Source organism: Schistocerca serialis, chromosome 1, assembly GCF_023864345.2.
Source record: "Schistocerca serialis cubense isolate TAMUIC-IGC-003099 chromosome 1, iqSchSeri2.2, whole genome shotgun sequence".
Lineage (NCBI taxonomy): Eukaryota > Metazoa > Arthropoda > Insecta > Orthoptera > Acrididae > Schistocerca > Schistocerca serialis.
The window spans coordinates 88,008,153-88,023,905 of NC_064638.1; positions in this window are offsets into that span (position 1 = coordinate 88,008,153).

The following is a 15,753-nucleotide window of genomic DNA, read 5'->3' on the forward strand; positions in this document are numbered from 1 at the left end:
GGATGTGAACCGTATGTGCAGTTGACGGACTTTGAGCGAGGGCGTATAGTGGGCATGCGGGAGGCCGGGTGGACGTACCGCCGAATTGCTCAACACGTGGGGCGTGAGGTCTCCACAGTACATCGATGTTGTCGCCAGTGGTCGGCGGAAGGTGCACGTGCCCGTCGACCTGGGACCGGACCGCAGCGACGCACGGATGCACGCCAAGACCGTAGGATCCTACGCAGTGCCGTAGGGGACCGCACCGCCACTTCCCAACAAATTAAGGACACCGTTGCTCCTGGGGTATCGGCGAGGACCATTCCCAACCGTCTCCATGAAGCTGGGCTACGGTCCCGCACACCGTTAGGCCGTCTTCCGCTCGCGCCCCAACATCGTGCAGCCCGCCTCCAGTGGTGTCGCGACAGGCGTGAATGGAGGGACGAATGGAGACGTGTCGTCTTCAGCGATGAGAGTCGCTTCTGCCTTGGTGCCAATGATGGTCGTATGCGTGTTTGGCGCCGTGCAGGTGAGCGCCACAATAAGGACTGCATACGACCGAGGCACACAGGGCCAACACCCGGCATCATGGTGTGGGGAGCGATCTCCTACACTGGCCGTACACCACTGGTGATCGTCGAGGGGACACTGAATAGTGCACGGTACATCCAAACCGTCATCGAACCCATCGTTCTACCATTCCTAGACCGGCAAGGGAACTTGCTGTTCCAACAGGACAATGCACGTCCGCATGTATCCCGTGCCACCCAACGTGCTCTAGAAGGTGTAAGTCAACTACCCTGGCCAGCAAGATCTCCGGATCTGTCCCCCATTGAGCGTGTTTGGGACTGGACGAAGCGTCGTCTCACGCGGTCTGCACGTCCAGCACGAACGCTGGTCCAACTGAGGCGCCAGGTGGAAATGGCATGGCAAGCCGTTCCACAGGACTACATCCAGCATCTCTACGATCGTCTCCATGGGAGAATAGCAGCCTGCATTGCTGCGAAAGGTGGATATACACTGTACTAGTGCCGACATTGTGCATGCTCTGTTGCCTGTGTCTATGTGCCTGTGGTTCTGTCAGTGTGATCATGTGATGTATCTGACCCCAGGAATGTGTCAATAAAGTTTCCCCTTCCTGGGACAATGAATTCACGGTGTTCTTATTTCAATTTCCAGGAGTGTATATTTTACTAACGTTCTACATATTTCACTGCTGATTACTTGCTGTAACTCATGCACGCCTTTTTCATTCCATATTGCAGTTTCTACAAGAAGCTGAAGAGAGAGCAGTGACAGTTGTCTCCCGGTAAAATACAGCTGACCGTGACAACACTGAACCTGAGTGGCTACTCGCTGAAAAAAAAAAAAAAAAAAGAAAAGTTAGTCTTGCATCTTTCACCTACTTATTCTTCTTCTTGAAACATTCCTCCTCATGCATGTCGTTCAGTCTACCATTCGGGCATTTGTTATACATATTTCTGAGCTGCATTCCTTCTGACAGTTTCAAGTCTATTCAGACTTTGCGATATCTACGAATGCCACTACAGTGTCATTCCTAAATTCATCTATTTGCTATAACTCAGACATCTTTTTCTGGTTAAATATTGCACAATCTGCAAGCAACAAGTGTTATCTATCACTCAAATGAAATAGCAATTGAAGGACTCCGGTGTCTAGTACACAATCGAAGAAGAAGATCGATGAAGACCACTGACAGAGGAGACTCTCGGTAGGCAGAACTTTGTGGATATCATCGTCATCGACTTCGAGACTCACCCTCTAACATTCTGCGTGGTGTCTGTTTGTTCTAAGTCGTGTCTCCCTACCACTTTCGCGCAACGACGCTCTGAGCGTGTTTTTTAGGGAATTGACTAGTTTGAACCTGGGACCTGCTGCTGGTAAGGAGACGCCAGACCACACATGACATGTAGAGTTCAGAAGAGTTCAGTGAGACTAGCGATGATATAATCAAATACTTAATGATTTCAGTGTCAACTCCACTGCACTCCCTGTAAAAGAATCTTAATACTAACTAAATTTATTGGAAGGGGTTCAAGGCTTTCCTATTTTTAGTTAGCTGGTAAAATAACGTCGAAAAAGCAGTTTACCAATGGAATTTTTATTCTACTCTCAAAACTTTGTTTATAAATTGCACTATTGATAAAAGGAAATATTTTAATACAGGATGATAAAAACCAACTGCGTTCAACAAAAATGTGAACGAATATTCCCTGAATGGGTTTCCAAATTCTATAATGGATCGAAGAATGACCTATGCCAGATCACATCTATAATCTAGGTGTAAATTAAATTTCATAAAAGAGAAAACTATCAAAATGGTCTACAGTGACCCTCAATTATCTTTAATTACTTATTTAACTTGTCGTAAATTCAGTGGCTGATATGGCTTCTCAATAATTATATAACAGAAACATCACCACCTTTCTGATTTTAACTTCAAGTAGCAAATGTGAATACCACGAAGTTTAATTGACGATCGACACTAGTATTTTGCAAAAAGGGATGTAACAGATGAGACTTCTGCAGTTCTGAGTGAAGCCTTATGCGCTCTTATGCGGCACTGCGTGCGTTCATTACTTTGTCGGTGGTTAGGCAGCATCAGGGGCGGCAGGCGGCACAGCTCCACACACCTCGCCGTCTCGGTAGCAACTCTCTAACTTCTCTTCACTACAATTTACTGAAGTGGGTTTAAGAAAAAGGTATCTGGCTGTGTTTTCAACTGACCAATCAGTGTCTCAATGTTAACCTTAAGCTCTGCCTACAAAAATTCTGTCTATCCAATGAGAAACGTTATACTTTTCATGGTGGGGCAATGTTTTTTTATGTTTGTAACGTAACAGAGATGCGTATAGTCTCAGGCTAAAACTTGCAGCTGGTGTGGCCCTTTTAGTGTTATCGTAAGATCTATACTGTTCTTCTGGAGGGCTCTATCTTTTAACATGGGCTGGGGGCTGCTCGTGGCGATCGGCCGGCGATGTGGGTGTCCATCCCTTATCGTAGGACCTTCTACCCTACACGACTCTGCTCTCGGCTTCTGTTCTCGTTTCTCCCCTCGGAACTGCGTCTGTTTCGTAGTGTGACGGTATGCATGCATTTTGGCGTTCTTGTGTTAGTCTGTGGTATTCCATTTGCTCCTCATTGATCGTATTACTTTGGTTAATTTAATGTCACGATTTATTCGGAGCTATGTGACACACTGCCGGATTTGCTATCATGTCAGGGTTTTCATGGAAGGTGTTGGGTTTGCCTGACACCTTACAACCTAGTTGTATTATTGTATTAGCCTCAGGTTCACAGTAATAGGTGAGATGGCATGAAAACGCATTCAGTTAGTTGCAAAAAATGATTTGGTATGGGTTGCTGCTGAGGCTGCATTTAGAAGTCGAATATATACAGGTGTGGTAGATTCCCAGGTTGGATCTAAGGAGCCTGAGCGTTTATTGGATATCTGTTTCTACGTTTTTGAGAGCAGTGTTTCTCTTATCAACCAACCTCTTAAAATCAATTTTTTATTGGTCTGCAAGTTTATCTTGCCCCAATCAGGTGAAGAAAAAATATATCACGATACAAAGAATGTAAGTTTAATGCAATCCGAAACTAGTAACGATTGGTACACAACTAGTGTCATTGTCAAGCTGTTAAACGAACTTGAGACTTTTCACATGAGTGTTATGAGCTCGGCAGTAAGGAAAATAGTTCGACTGCATGTTAATGTAACTGAAAATAAACGGTTTTATGCAAGACTGTACATGAAACTGACCATAGTGATAACAGATAAACAGACAGCAGTAAACGTTTATTCATATGACAATGTCTATTTTAAGGATCAGTTTTAACAAGTTTTTATCCTGTAAATCAGAATGCACAGTGTGTGTCTAACTATTTCCACGTGGAAGTAAACTAGCTTTTACCGATAGACCGTTTCTTACTTAGCTGAAAAACGGAATGACTGCGTCTCTGTAAATGTCTGTGGCATCCAATATTCAGATTACGAGCGGATGGTCGTAGACGATGAGAGAGCTGAAAAAAAAATGTCGTTGTACCGCTATACGAGTATATCAGAAACCACCATCACAAGAAACATGTAAATTTATTAATGTTGCTGGTTGGTTAAGGTAAAGGCAGGACAGACGCCACAATTTTTTTCATATTAATTTTTATCAATATATAAACACTTTAATCGCAATAAAATTAGGCGAGAATGATGGTTTCAACATTGTATTTTATTCTAGATACCATCGCATTACAAAATACAGTCGAGCTTCTTTCTAGATTTGAAAAATCAAAATCACACTGCTGATACGATCGAAAATGCACTACAGATTCTGCACTTCGTAAAATATCTGGCTGTTGGAGCTATCGCTGTAGTCCGAAATATTACATCTCAGTCAAGTGAGATTATAATAGCAGAAGTATGACATCACAAGGTGGGATGAGGCAGTCACGACTGATGCTGCTACTTGGATACAGCAGTCGTTGGGAATCGCGCCAACAGCGGCTACTTGCGTTCTGATTGACTGTTGTAATGAAATATGGAAGGGATTGTACTATTGCCTGCTCATCAAATCTCCTATTGCAAATTATTAATAATAACTAAATTATTATTCAACTCTTGTCCAAAATTGTATGGGAGACCTTCTTAATATTGTACTATCATAACACAAACATCAAAAAAAGTTTTTCATCACCTCGGTTCCGAGAGTTCCGGAATCTGTACACATAATTCGAATAGAGATCAACATAAACATCATTACCGCCCTTTTTATTGCTCATGAAAACCACACATTGCATGTTGCACCACCATACAGCGAGATCTTCCGAGGTGGTGGTCCAGACTGCTGTACACACCGGTACCTCTAATACCTAGCAGCACGTCCTCTTGCATTGATATATGCCTGTATTCGTCGTGGCATACTATTCACAAGTTCATCGAGGCACTGTTGGTTCAGACTGTCCCACTGCTCAACGGCGATTCGGCGTACATCCCTCAGAGTAGTTGGTGGGTGATGACGTCCATAAACGGCCCTTTTCAATCTATCCCAGGCATTTTCGATAGGGTTCATGTCTGGAGAACATGCTGGTCAGTCTAATCGAGCGATGTCGTTAGCCTGAAGGAAGTATCGTCGTAACTGCCGTCTGCTTCACGTCTGCTGTGCAGCGAGCTACCTTAATTTAAGTATTAACTGTATTTTTCTTACTTGTCACTTCTTCTTCCGCGTGATTTTGCTTTTAGGAAGCTTTAACTGTCGAGTGCTAGTAACAGTGTTCCATAGATTTCGTGTTTGTTTTGAATACAGTCAGACAGAGTCCCTTTAGTCAGCCATAGTGCCAGTAGTGTCAGTGTCGTCGTAACTGCCGTCTGCTTCACGTCTGATGTGCAGCGAGCTACCTTAATTTAAGTATTACCTGTATTTTTCTTACTTGTCACTTCTTCTTCCGTGAGTTTTTGCTTTTAGGAATCTAATCGTCGAGGGCTAGCAATAGTGTTCCATAGATTTCGTGTTTGTTTTGAATACAGTCAGAGAGAGTTCCTTTAGTCAACCATAGTGCCAGTAGTGCTAGTGTTTGTTTTCAATACAGTCCTGAGACAGGTAGTGTTATTTTAATTGTTTTCTACCAAAAGTGGCTAGAATCACAGTTTAGTCAACAATCAGCTGCCTTTAGTGAATTAGCAGTCTAGTTAAAAGCTGATTAACTCTCTACAGTAAATTGATTCCTTAGGATGGATAGGATGTGTGACTGCTGTGTACGGACGCAGGAGGAGCTGGCCACTGTTCGCGAACAGCTGAGCGTGTTGATGGCCACAGTCAGCCGTCTTCAGGCTGCTGCCTCGGAGTGTAGCGGTAGTGGGGAGTCTGGTGCGTCGCATGGTACACCCCAGGTGTTACATGCTTCACCCACTGTCCCTGCTGTCGAGATATCTTGGCGGGTACCAGGCGCGGTTGGGTCGCCCTCTCCCCAAGGGGGGGGAGTAGCGGGTTCAGCGGCGTTCGCGGCGCACGAGGCGGAGGGTAAATGTGGAGGCTGGCCGTGTGGCATCGCCCGCTCTGCCTGTGAGTGGACATGTGGCTGCTCCTACAGCAAGGTCCGAGCAGGCACACAGGGGGAGGGGTTTATTAGTTATTGGGAGCTCCAACGTTAGGCGGGTGATGGAGCCCCTTAGGGAAATAGCGGAAAGGTCGGGGAAGAAGGCCAGTGTTCACTCTGTCTGCTTGCTGGGGGGGTCTCATCCGAGATGTGGAGGAGGCCCTGTCGGCGGCGATAGAGAGCACTGGGTGCACCCGACTGCAAATTGTTGCCCATGTCGGCACCAATGACTCCTGCCGTCTGGGTTCAGAGGTCATCCTCAGTTCGTACAGGCGGTTGGCCGAATTGGTGAAGGCGGAAAGCCTCGCTCGCGGGGTGGAATCAGAGCTAACTATTTGTAGTATCGTTCCCAGAACCGATCGCGGTCCTCTGGTTTGGAGCGGAGTGGAAGGCTTAAACCAGGGGCTCAGACGATTCTATGGAGGTCTGGGGTGCAAATTTCTCGACCTCCGCTTTCGAGTGGAGAAAAGTAGGGTCCCCCTGAATAGGTCAGGCGTGCACTACACGCCGGAAGCGGCTACAAGGGTAGCGGAGTACGTGTAGAGTGCACATGGGGGTTTTTTAGGTTAGAGAATTCTCTCCCTAGGCCCGACAAGACGCCTCCTGAGACGCGTCAAGGTAGGAGTAGGCAAAATGCAACAGGGAATAACAATATTAATGTGCTAATAGTAAACTGCAGGAGAGCCTATATAAAGGTCCTAGAACTGCTCTCATTAATAAACAGCAACAACGCCCATATAGTACTAGGGACAGAAAGTTGGCTGAAACCAGACGTAAACAGTAATGAAATCCTAAACTCAGATTGGAATGAATACCGCAGAGACAGGCTGGACAGTGAAGGGGGAGGCGTGTTTATAGCGATAATAAGTGCAATAGTATCGAAGGAAATTGACGGAAATCCGAAATGTGAAATGATTTGGGTGAAGGTCACGGTTAAAGCAGGCTCAGACATGGTAACTGGATGTCTCTATAGGCCCCCTGGCTCAGCAGCTGTTGTGGCTGAGCACCTGAAGGATAATTTGGAAAATATTTCGAGTAGATTTCCCCACCATGTTATAGATCTGGGTGGAGATTTTAATTTGCCGGATATAGACTGGGAGACTCAAACGTTCATAACGGGTGGTAGGGACAAAGAATCCAGTGAAATTTTTTAAGTGCTTTATCTGAAAACTACCCTGAGCAGTTAAGCAAAGAACCGACTTGTGGCGATAATATATTAGACCTTCTCGTGACAAACAGACCCGAAATATTTGAAACAGTTAACGCAGAACAGGGAATCAGCGATCATAAAGCGGTTACGGCATCTATGATTTCAGCCGTAAATAGAAATATTAAAAAAGGTAGGAAGATTTTTCTGTTTAGCAAAAGTGACAAAAAGCAGATTACAGAGTACCTGACGGCTCAACACAAAAGTTTTGTCTCAAGTACAGATAATGTTGAGGATCAGTGGACAAAGCTCAAAACCATCTTACAATATGCGTTAGATGAGTATGCGCCAAGCAAGATCGTAAGAGATGGAAAACAGCCACCGTGGTACAACAACCGAGTTAGAAAACTGCTGCGGAAGCAAAGGGAACTTCACAGCAAACATAAACATAGCCAAAGCCTTGCAGACAAAGAAAAATTACGCGAAGCGAAATGTAGTGTGAGGAGGGCTATGCGAGAGACGTTCAATGAATTCGAAAGTAAAGTTCTATGTACTGACTTGGCAGAAAATCCTAAGAAATTTTGGTCTTATGTCAAAGCGGTAGGTGGATCAAAACAAAATGTCCAGACACTCTGTGACCAAAATGGTACTGAAACAGAGGATGACAGACTAAAGGCCGAAATACTAAATGTCTTTTTCCAAAGCTGTTTCACAGAGGAAGACTGCACTGTAGTTCCTTCTCTAGATTGTCGTACAGATGACAAAATGGTAGATATCGAAATAGACGACAGAGGGATAGAGAAACAATTAAAATCGCTCAAAAGAGGAAAGGCCGCTGGACCTGATGGGATACCAGTTCGATTTTACACAGAGTACGCGAAGGAACTTGCCCCCCTTCTTGCAGCGGCGTACCGTAGGTCTCTAGAAGAGCGTAGCGTTCCAAAGGATTGGAAAAGGGCACAGGTCATCCCCGTTTTCAAGAAGGGACGTCGAATAGATGTGCAGAACTATAGACCTATATCTCTAATGTCGATCAGTTGTAGAATTTTGGAACACGTATTATGTTCGAGTATAATGACTTTTCTGGAGACTAGAAATCTACTCTGTAGGAATCAGCATGGGTTTCGAAAAAGACGGTCGTGTGAAACCCAGCTCGCGCTATTCGTCCACGAGACTCAGAGGGCCATAGACACGGGTTCGCAGGTAGTTGCCGTGTTTCTTGACTTCCGCAAGGCGTTCGATACAGTTCCCCACAGTCGTTTAATGAACAAAGTAAGAGCATATGGACTATCAGACCAATTGTGTGATTGAACTGAAGAGTTCCTAGATAACAGAACGCAGCATGTCATTCTCAATGGAGAGAAGTCTTCCGAAGTAAGAGTGATTTCAGGTGTGCCGCAGGGGAGTGTCATAGGACCGTTGCTATTCACAATATACATAAATGACCTTGTGGATGACATCTGAAGTTCACTGAGGCTTTTTGCAGATGATGCTGTGGTGTATCGAGAGGTTGTAACAATGGAAAATTGTACTGAAATGCAGGAGGATCTACAGCGAATTGACGCATGGTGCAGGGAACGGCAATTGAATCTCAATGTAGACAAGTGTAATGTGCTGCGAATACATAGAAAGAAAGATCCCTTATCATTTAGCTACAAAATAGCAGGTCAGCAACTGGAAGCAGTTAATGCCATAAATTATCAGGGAGTACGCATTAGGAGTGATTTAAAATGGAATGATCATATAAAGTTGATCGTCGGTAAAGCAGATGCCAGACTGAGATTCATTGGAAGAATCCTAAGGAAATGCAATCCGAAAACAAAGGAAGTAGGTTACAGTACGCTTGCTCGCCCACTGCTTGAATACTGCTCAGCAGAGTGGGATCCGTACCAGATAGGGTTGATAGAAGAGATAGAGAAGATCCAACGGAGAGCAGCGCGCTTCGATCATTTAGTAATCGCCAAAGCGTTACGGAGATGGTAGATAAACTCCAGTGGAAGACTCTGCAGGAGAGACGCTCAGTAGCTCGATACGGGCTTTTGTTAAAGTTTCGAGAACATACCTTCACCGAAGAGTCAAGCAGTATATTGCTCCCTCCTACGTATATCTCGCGAAGAGACCATGAGGATAAAATCAGAGAGATTAGAGCCCACACAGAAGCATACCGACAATCCTTCTTTCCACGAACAATACGAGACTGGAATAGAGGTACTCAGGGTACCCTCTGCCACACACAGTCAGGTGGCTTGCCGAGTATGGATGTAGATGTAGATGTAGAAGTCATTCGAAGACGTGCACGATGAGGGCGCGAATTGTCGTCCATAAAGATGAAAGCCTCGCCAATATGCTGCCGATATGGTTGCACTATCGGTTAGAGGATGACATTCACGTATAGTGCGGCCGTCACAGCGCCTTCTATGACCACCAACGGCGTAGGTCGGCCTCACATAATGCCACCCCGAAACAGCAGGGAACCGCCTCCTTGCTGCACTCCCTGGACAGTGTGTCAAAGGTGTGCAGCCTGACCGGGTTGCCTCCAAACGCGTCTCCGACGATTGTCTGCTTGAAGACATATGCAACACGCATAGGCAAAGAGAACGTGATGCCAAGTGGTCCATTCGGCATTTTGTTGGGACCATCTGTACCGCGCTGCATGGTGTCGTGGTTGCAAAGATGGACGCCGGGAGTGAAATTGCGTATCATGCAGCATATTGTGCACAGTTTGTTGCATTACACGAAAAGCTTTGTTCTGTCAGGGTGCCTCCGAGCCATAATCCGCAGGTAGCGGTCATCCACTGCAGTAGTAGCCCTTGGGTGGCTTGAGCAAGGCTTGTCATCGACAGTTCCTGTCTGTTTGTATCTCCTCCATGTCCGAACAACATCGCTTTGGTTCACTCCGAAACGCCTGGACACTTGCCTTGTTGAAAGTCATGCCTGGCACAAAGTAACAATGAGGACGCGATCTAGCCGCTGTATGGACCGTCTAGCCATAGTTGAACTACAGACAATACGAGCCGTATAGCTCCTCCCTGGTGGAATGACTGGAACTGATTGGCTTGTCGGACCCCCTCTATCTAGTAAGCACTGTGCATGCATGGTTGTTTAAGAACAGTCAAAGGGCTGTGTCTGTGATACAATATCCACAGTCAACGTCTATCTCCAGGAGTTCTGGGAACCAGAGTGATGCAGAACTTTTTTTTTATGTGTGTATAATTAAGACATCATTTTGTTGTCAATTTTAAGTAAACAGTTGAAGTACTATGCTGACCGAAATCACTTCGTGAGTCATTTGGTACGTTACGAATAACTGTCCAATGAAATGGTTCGTGCCAAAAGAGGGAATGCTAATTCTGATGGCCTGGCATTATGAAGTGCGCATTTAAGATCTGAAATATGCGAGCAGTAAAGTAAAGTGTATATTGTGTTATGATATTTTAATAATACCTGCCACTCAGTAAGTGGTAAGGAATAGTATTTTCACTAATGAGAATGACTGAAGATTTTACAAACGAGTTTCATAGGTGTATGCCTGATTACGCAACACTGTTATACAGTTTGCTATTTTATATAAAGGAATGTTTATAACAAAACATTCTTGCAATCCTATGAACTACAGACCTTATTATTTCGGTGAGGTAATACCCATAGGTTGTGTTGTAGTTTCTTAAACACCTCACATCATACGCAATGGACTCAAGATCTACGTGCTATCTCTCTGCTGGGACGACGATATCCAGTTTGGTGGAAATATTAGAAATTCGTGTCTTCTTCTGATGTGGCAGGATAGAACTAAGTCCCTCCATCCATTGAAGACGTCAGATTGGTGGAAATATTAGAAATTCGTGTCTTCTTCTGATGTGGCAGGATAGAACTAAGTCCCTTACATATATAGCTACTCCAGTACATATTGAGACAGTTATGTGCCATCTGTGATAACACAACTGATTGTTTAACGATCTGCCAGTTACTAGCTGCACATATACAAATTGCTGAAGCAATACGTTCATTTCAGTTACGCCGTACATTGTATCGGAGATAGAATGAGGTGAGCTCCAATTTTTTTGTTATTACGCTATAGCTACCACAAATGCACCTCTCATTCTCTGTCACGACTCCAGTACACCATACTATTCCCCATTTGGTTTCAAAACTCTGTTTTTCAATATAATCTCCGACAGCCTTACGCCACTTTACTGGGAGAGCCCGCACTGGATCATTCTTCTGGTCCAACTAGGAGCCGGCGTTGTGCTGCATCAATAAACTCTATGGCGTGAGGTCGGTTGCTTGACGGCGCGTTCGGCGCGGCCCTGCCCGTTGCCGGTGCGCCGTAAGGCACGGAGGCTCGCACTAGGGCGTATCGCTTCTAGTCGGGCGTGCCGTGGCAGTCCTCACAAGGGGAAGTGATGCGTCTCTCATAGCCTCTCCTTCCCAAGTGGCTCTTTCCGCCTTCCCGTGATGTCAGACGTTAAGCTCAGCATTTCTGCCTGGGAGAGCTGCGACCCAGCCCGATGCGAAAGCGAAGGGTACGTGGCACAGGGGGAGCTGTGTCGAGGGACCGAACATCAGTCCCCTTCTGTTCGCAGGGCAGAGACCAGCAGGTGCTCTGCATGCCAGCGACTTCGTTTGTCGGCGTGGGATCGTGGCGCAAGTTAGCAAGGGTGCTTCGCCGCGCCCCTGGGTAATCGGGGCGTGTTCTGCCAAACCCAGGAGGTGGTGACACCGCCTGGGCCAGGTTAGATGGATCCAGACTGCTGAACGACTGGGTGACCGGCCTACCACCTCAGTAGGAGTGGGTCCTTGGCCGAGAGGTGGAAGCTCGGGCTAGTAAGCGGCGAAGGGCGAGAGGTGCATCCGCCTCTCCGGAGAGCGGGGTGCACTTGCCGAAGAGCGTCGAGTGAAATCGACAATGACGGAGCCACCGATGGGGACCAGTGCGCTGGCAACGGCGCGGCGAACCCTGCAGTTCGAGAGAGAGTGCCCTTGGCCTTGGGGCGAGGCCAGTGGGTGAGCTGTCTTCTTGTCCCCCTCCCCCCCCCCCCCCCATGCCAGATAAGCCAGTCTGGGGTAAGAGACGGGCTCCCACCTTTTATCACTCGTTCACTAAAGATGGCTACAACAGAAACGAGTGATTCGAGTGCGCTCAAGCGTGCATCCACGATGCTTGATCCCTCTCCTCAGGACGAGTTGGGACAGGCAGAAGATGAAACCGTAACTCAGAGGCATGCACGAGTTACGCTGCTCCTGGAGCAGAACATAAAAAACGGAAAAATCAGCCAAGCGGCATTGTCCATTATTAAAAACGAGCTGGCTGCATGGGCCATTGCCCACGCCAAACTCGATGGCCGCGTAGAGGAGTTAGAAAAAGAAAATGATAGATAGAAAAGACAATGAAGCAAGACCTGGGCGGTAGTGGTCGCGCAAGCGCCACCCAAATCACAAACTAGAAAAGAAATGATCGCCAAGGTGATCAAGCGGTCAGACACAGTGGTCTTTCTCAGAACTTTACCTGGCCAAGATACAAGTGTAAAAAAGATACAGGAAACGTTGACCACAACCATTGACCAGGTAAAGGACAAAATTAAAATAAATAAAGTCAAACCTAGCAGGAACTCAGTGATCGTTGAGGTTGCCACCGAGGAAGACAAAGAAAAACTTCTAAACAACCCTAAGTTGAACTCGGTGGTCGAGTGCGAACCACTGAGAAAAAGAAACCCATTGAACATTCTATATGACGTTCCTACAACACTGACAGATGAAGAACTGTATGAAACCATTAACGAACAGAACTTTGACCAAATGAATAATGATGAAATAGGTTCAAAGAATTCTTAAAGTCTCTTTCGAGAGTCTCGAAAATTGAGACAGTTGATAAAGGTGTCCAAACTGACCTCCCAAAGGTGGACGAAAGTATTCAGACAGAGCCTACCCTCGTGGTCACAACTCCCTCCTCCCTCAGCCCGGGAACGAAGCCGATTAAACACCAGCAACGGCAAGGGCATCCTGTGTCTGAGGAGACCCTAAAAGACGAAATTAACCATAAAGCATAGCAGCCCTTGTCGTTAATCTGCCAGGCGAATTCGATCCAGGGCCGGTGTGCCAACCTGAGTCCAGGCACTCTCGGCACTCTCGGCTACCCTGGCGGGTCTGGTAAGTTACAACTGTTCCTGACTATTAAAGCATCACTTGAAGCACAAATTACAAACTTTTCTCTTCCAGTGCATTGTTCCACATTTAAATGAACAAGTCCATTATAAACTTTAACTATCATGCGGACTATGATGCGGACTCTTTCAGATGAGGTCACAAACTTATGCTGAGCTCTTGCTAGCTCGCCACTACATTAACCTCAGTGTGAGGGGGCTGCAGAGCTGATAGGGACGCATGGTCTTCAGGAGCGCCTGCCATAAGCCACTGTGGATTGCAGTGAGCCCTCACTGATGCCTGTGGTATTGATTCGTGTCGCCAAATTTGCTATGTACAGCACCATAGTAAGAGTAATGATCATCTCAATAGATCCTCCCCTCACATACATTTTCAAAGACAATAATTACACAGAACTCACCACAATTCTTGATGGCCTCCTGGATATCAGAAAAGGTTGAACACGATTCCTAATAGGGTGTGTGATCACCAGGGATGGCAATGCATGGATCTGCAACATTCTCCTGTGCTGGCCACAAGGGTGGTAAAGAGTCCGTGTGGAAGCGCGTTCCATTGCTCCACTAGCACCGTGGCAACTGTTGGGAGTGCTGCATGTTGGTATGTTGCAATATCTCTCCCCTGATGGAACCCACACATGCACTATTGGATTTAAGTTGGAGAAGTGGGGAACATTTGCCAAATATTCTGCAATAGCTTCTCTCCATGTGCTGTTTGATGCAGTTGGGGATTGTCATCCATAGAAATGAAGCTAACGTTGAATGTATCCCTGAAGGGACGCACATGGGGAAGGAGTACATTGTCACAATAACGTTCACTGCTGAATATACAGTGTTCGAAGACTGAAGGTCAGTATGCCCGAGCAACATTATCCCTCTCCACACCATAACACTTCGACAACGAAAATGATCATATTCGACGAAGTTTCTGTGTGCAATACACATTCCCATCTCTCTTGTCTATTGAATGAAAATGTCCCCTGATGGTTGAATGGCTGCAGCTCATCGCATAATATGTCAGTTATCGAGACTTCCCGAATGATGAATACCGTTCAAGCCAGAATGGTCATTTTTGAAACAAGGAAGTCTTTATTCCGACTAATTCGCAATATAGCACTCGCTGCACGTGGCAGAAACGTTGCTTTCATCCATTATTAAGCTCTTCTTTCTTCAACTATCAGAAACGCACAAATTTTCCAGTTTCTCGTAGATCACATTCTGAAATAATAACAAAACAACAATGAACTATTTTCAGATTTCTAATTGTATTTTTTTGCACTTTTATGAAGTTAGTAAAAGGTGTTTCAAAAAGGAAAAATTCATACAAATTTATTGAAAGAAGACATAGAGCTGGGTTTAGTGTTACTTTGTAAAGAAACACATCAAGTTTTTTTGCCTTAATTTAAAGATTTTGTATGTGGCTTCCGTTGGTTATCCAGCGCACAGCCCATCGGAAGTTAATTTCTTCCCAAACTCGCTGTAGCATTACAGGTGTAACTTGCTCAGTGGCGGCGTTAAGTTCTTGCTCTAAGTTCGGGTAGAGAAGCCAGCACAGGAGGTACAAACATGATACCCTTGATGAATCCCCACAAAAGAAAATTTGAGTGACGTCAGGTCTGGGGAATGTGGGGCCCGTGCAATTGGCGCATCATGGCCAATCCATTGATCTGGATAGCGGTCACTGAGAAAATCCTGGACGTCATCCAGGTGGTGGGCTGATGCACCGTCTTGCATGAAGTAAACATTTCGATCTTGGTCATCCTCATCAATCGGTGGTATCAAAAATTTTTGTTACATATCCAGGTACACTATTCCGTTGATGGTTCCCTCACGCAAAAAAGGGGCTGTACACTTTGTTCTTGCTCAATGCACAAAAAACGTTCAGTTTAGGGCTATCACGAACATGTTGCAGTGCTTGATGTGGATTTTCACTTCCCCAAATCCTACAGTTTTGTGTGTTAACCTTGCCACTTGTGAAAACTCTACTGGTCGGAAAAGATGATTTTATCCAAGAAATGTTCATCCTCATGTAATCGATTCAACATATCCGCACAGAAGTTCTTGTGAGCAATTTTATCAGTGTCTTTTATTGCTTGTACGATCGTCAATCTATACGGTTTCAAAAGCAAACGGTTCCTCAACACATGCAAAACAGTCGTATGCAGTTCGCGAGATGCACACTGGGTCGATTTCAAAGAGCAGTTGACAAAACGTTGTCTTGCTCACTCAGCGACGTCGTTAGATGTGCTTGGAGGAGCTGATTATTTCCCATGTCTTACCGAACACCCTGTTTCTACAAAACATTTATGCCACTTATAAGGATCTGTAGCGTACTTGGTACAGAAATTACGCTGAAGT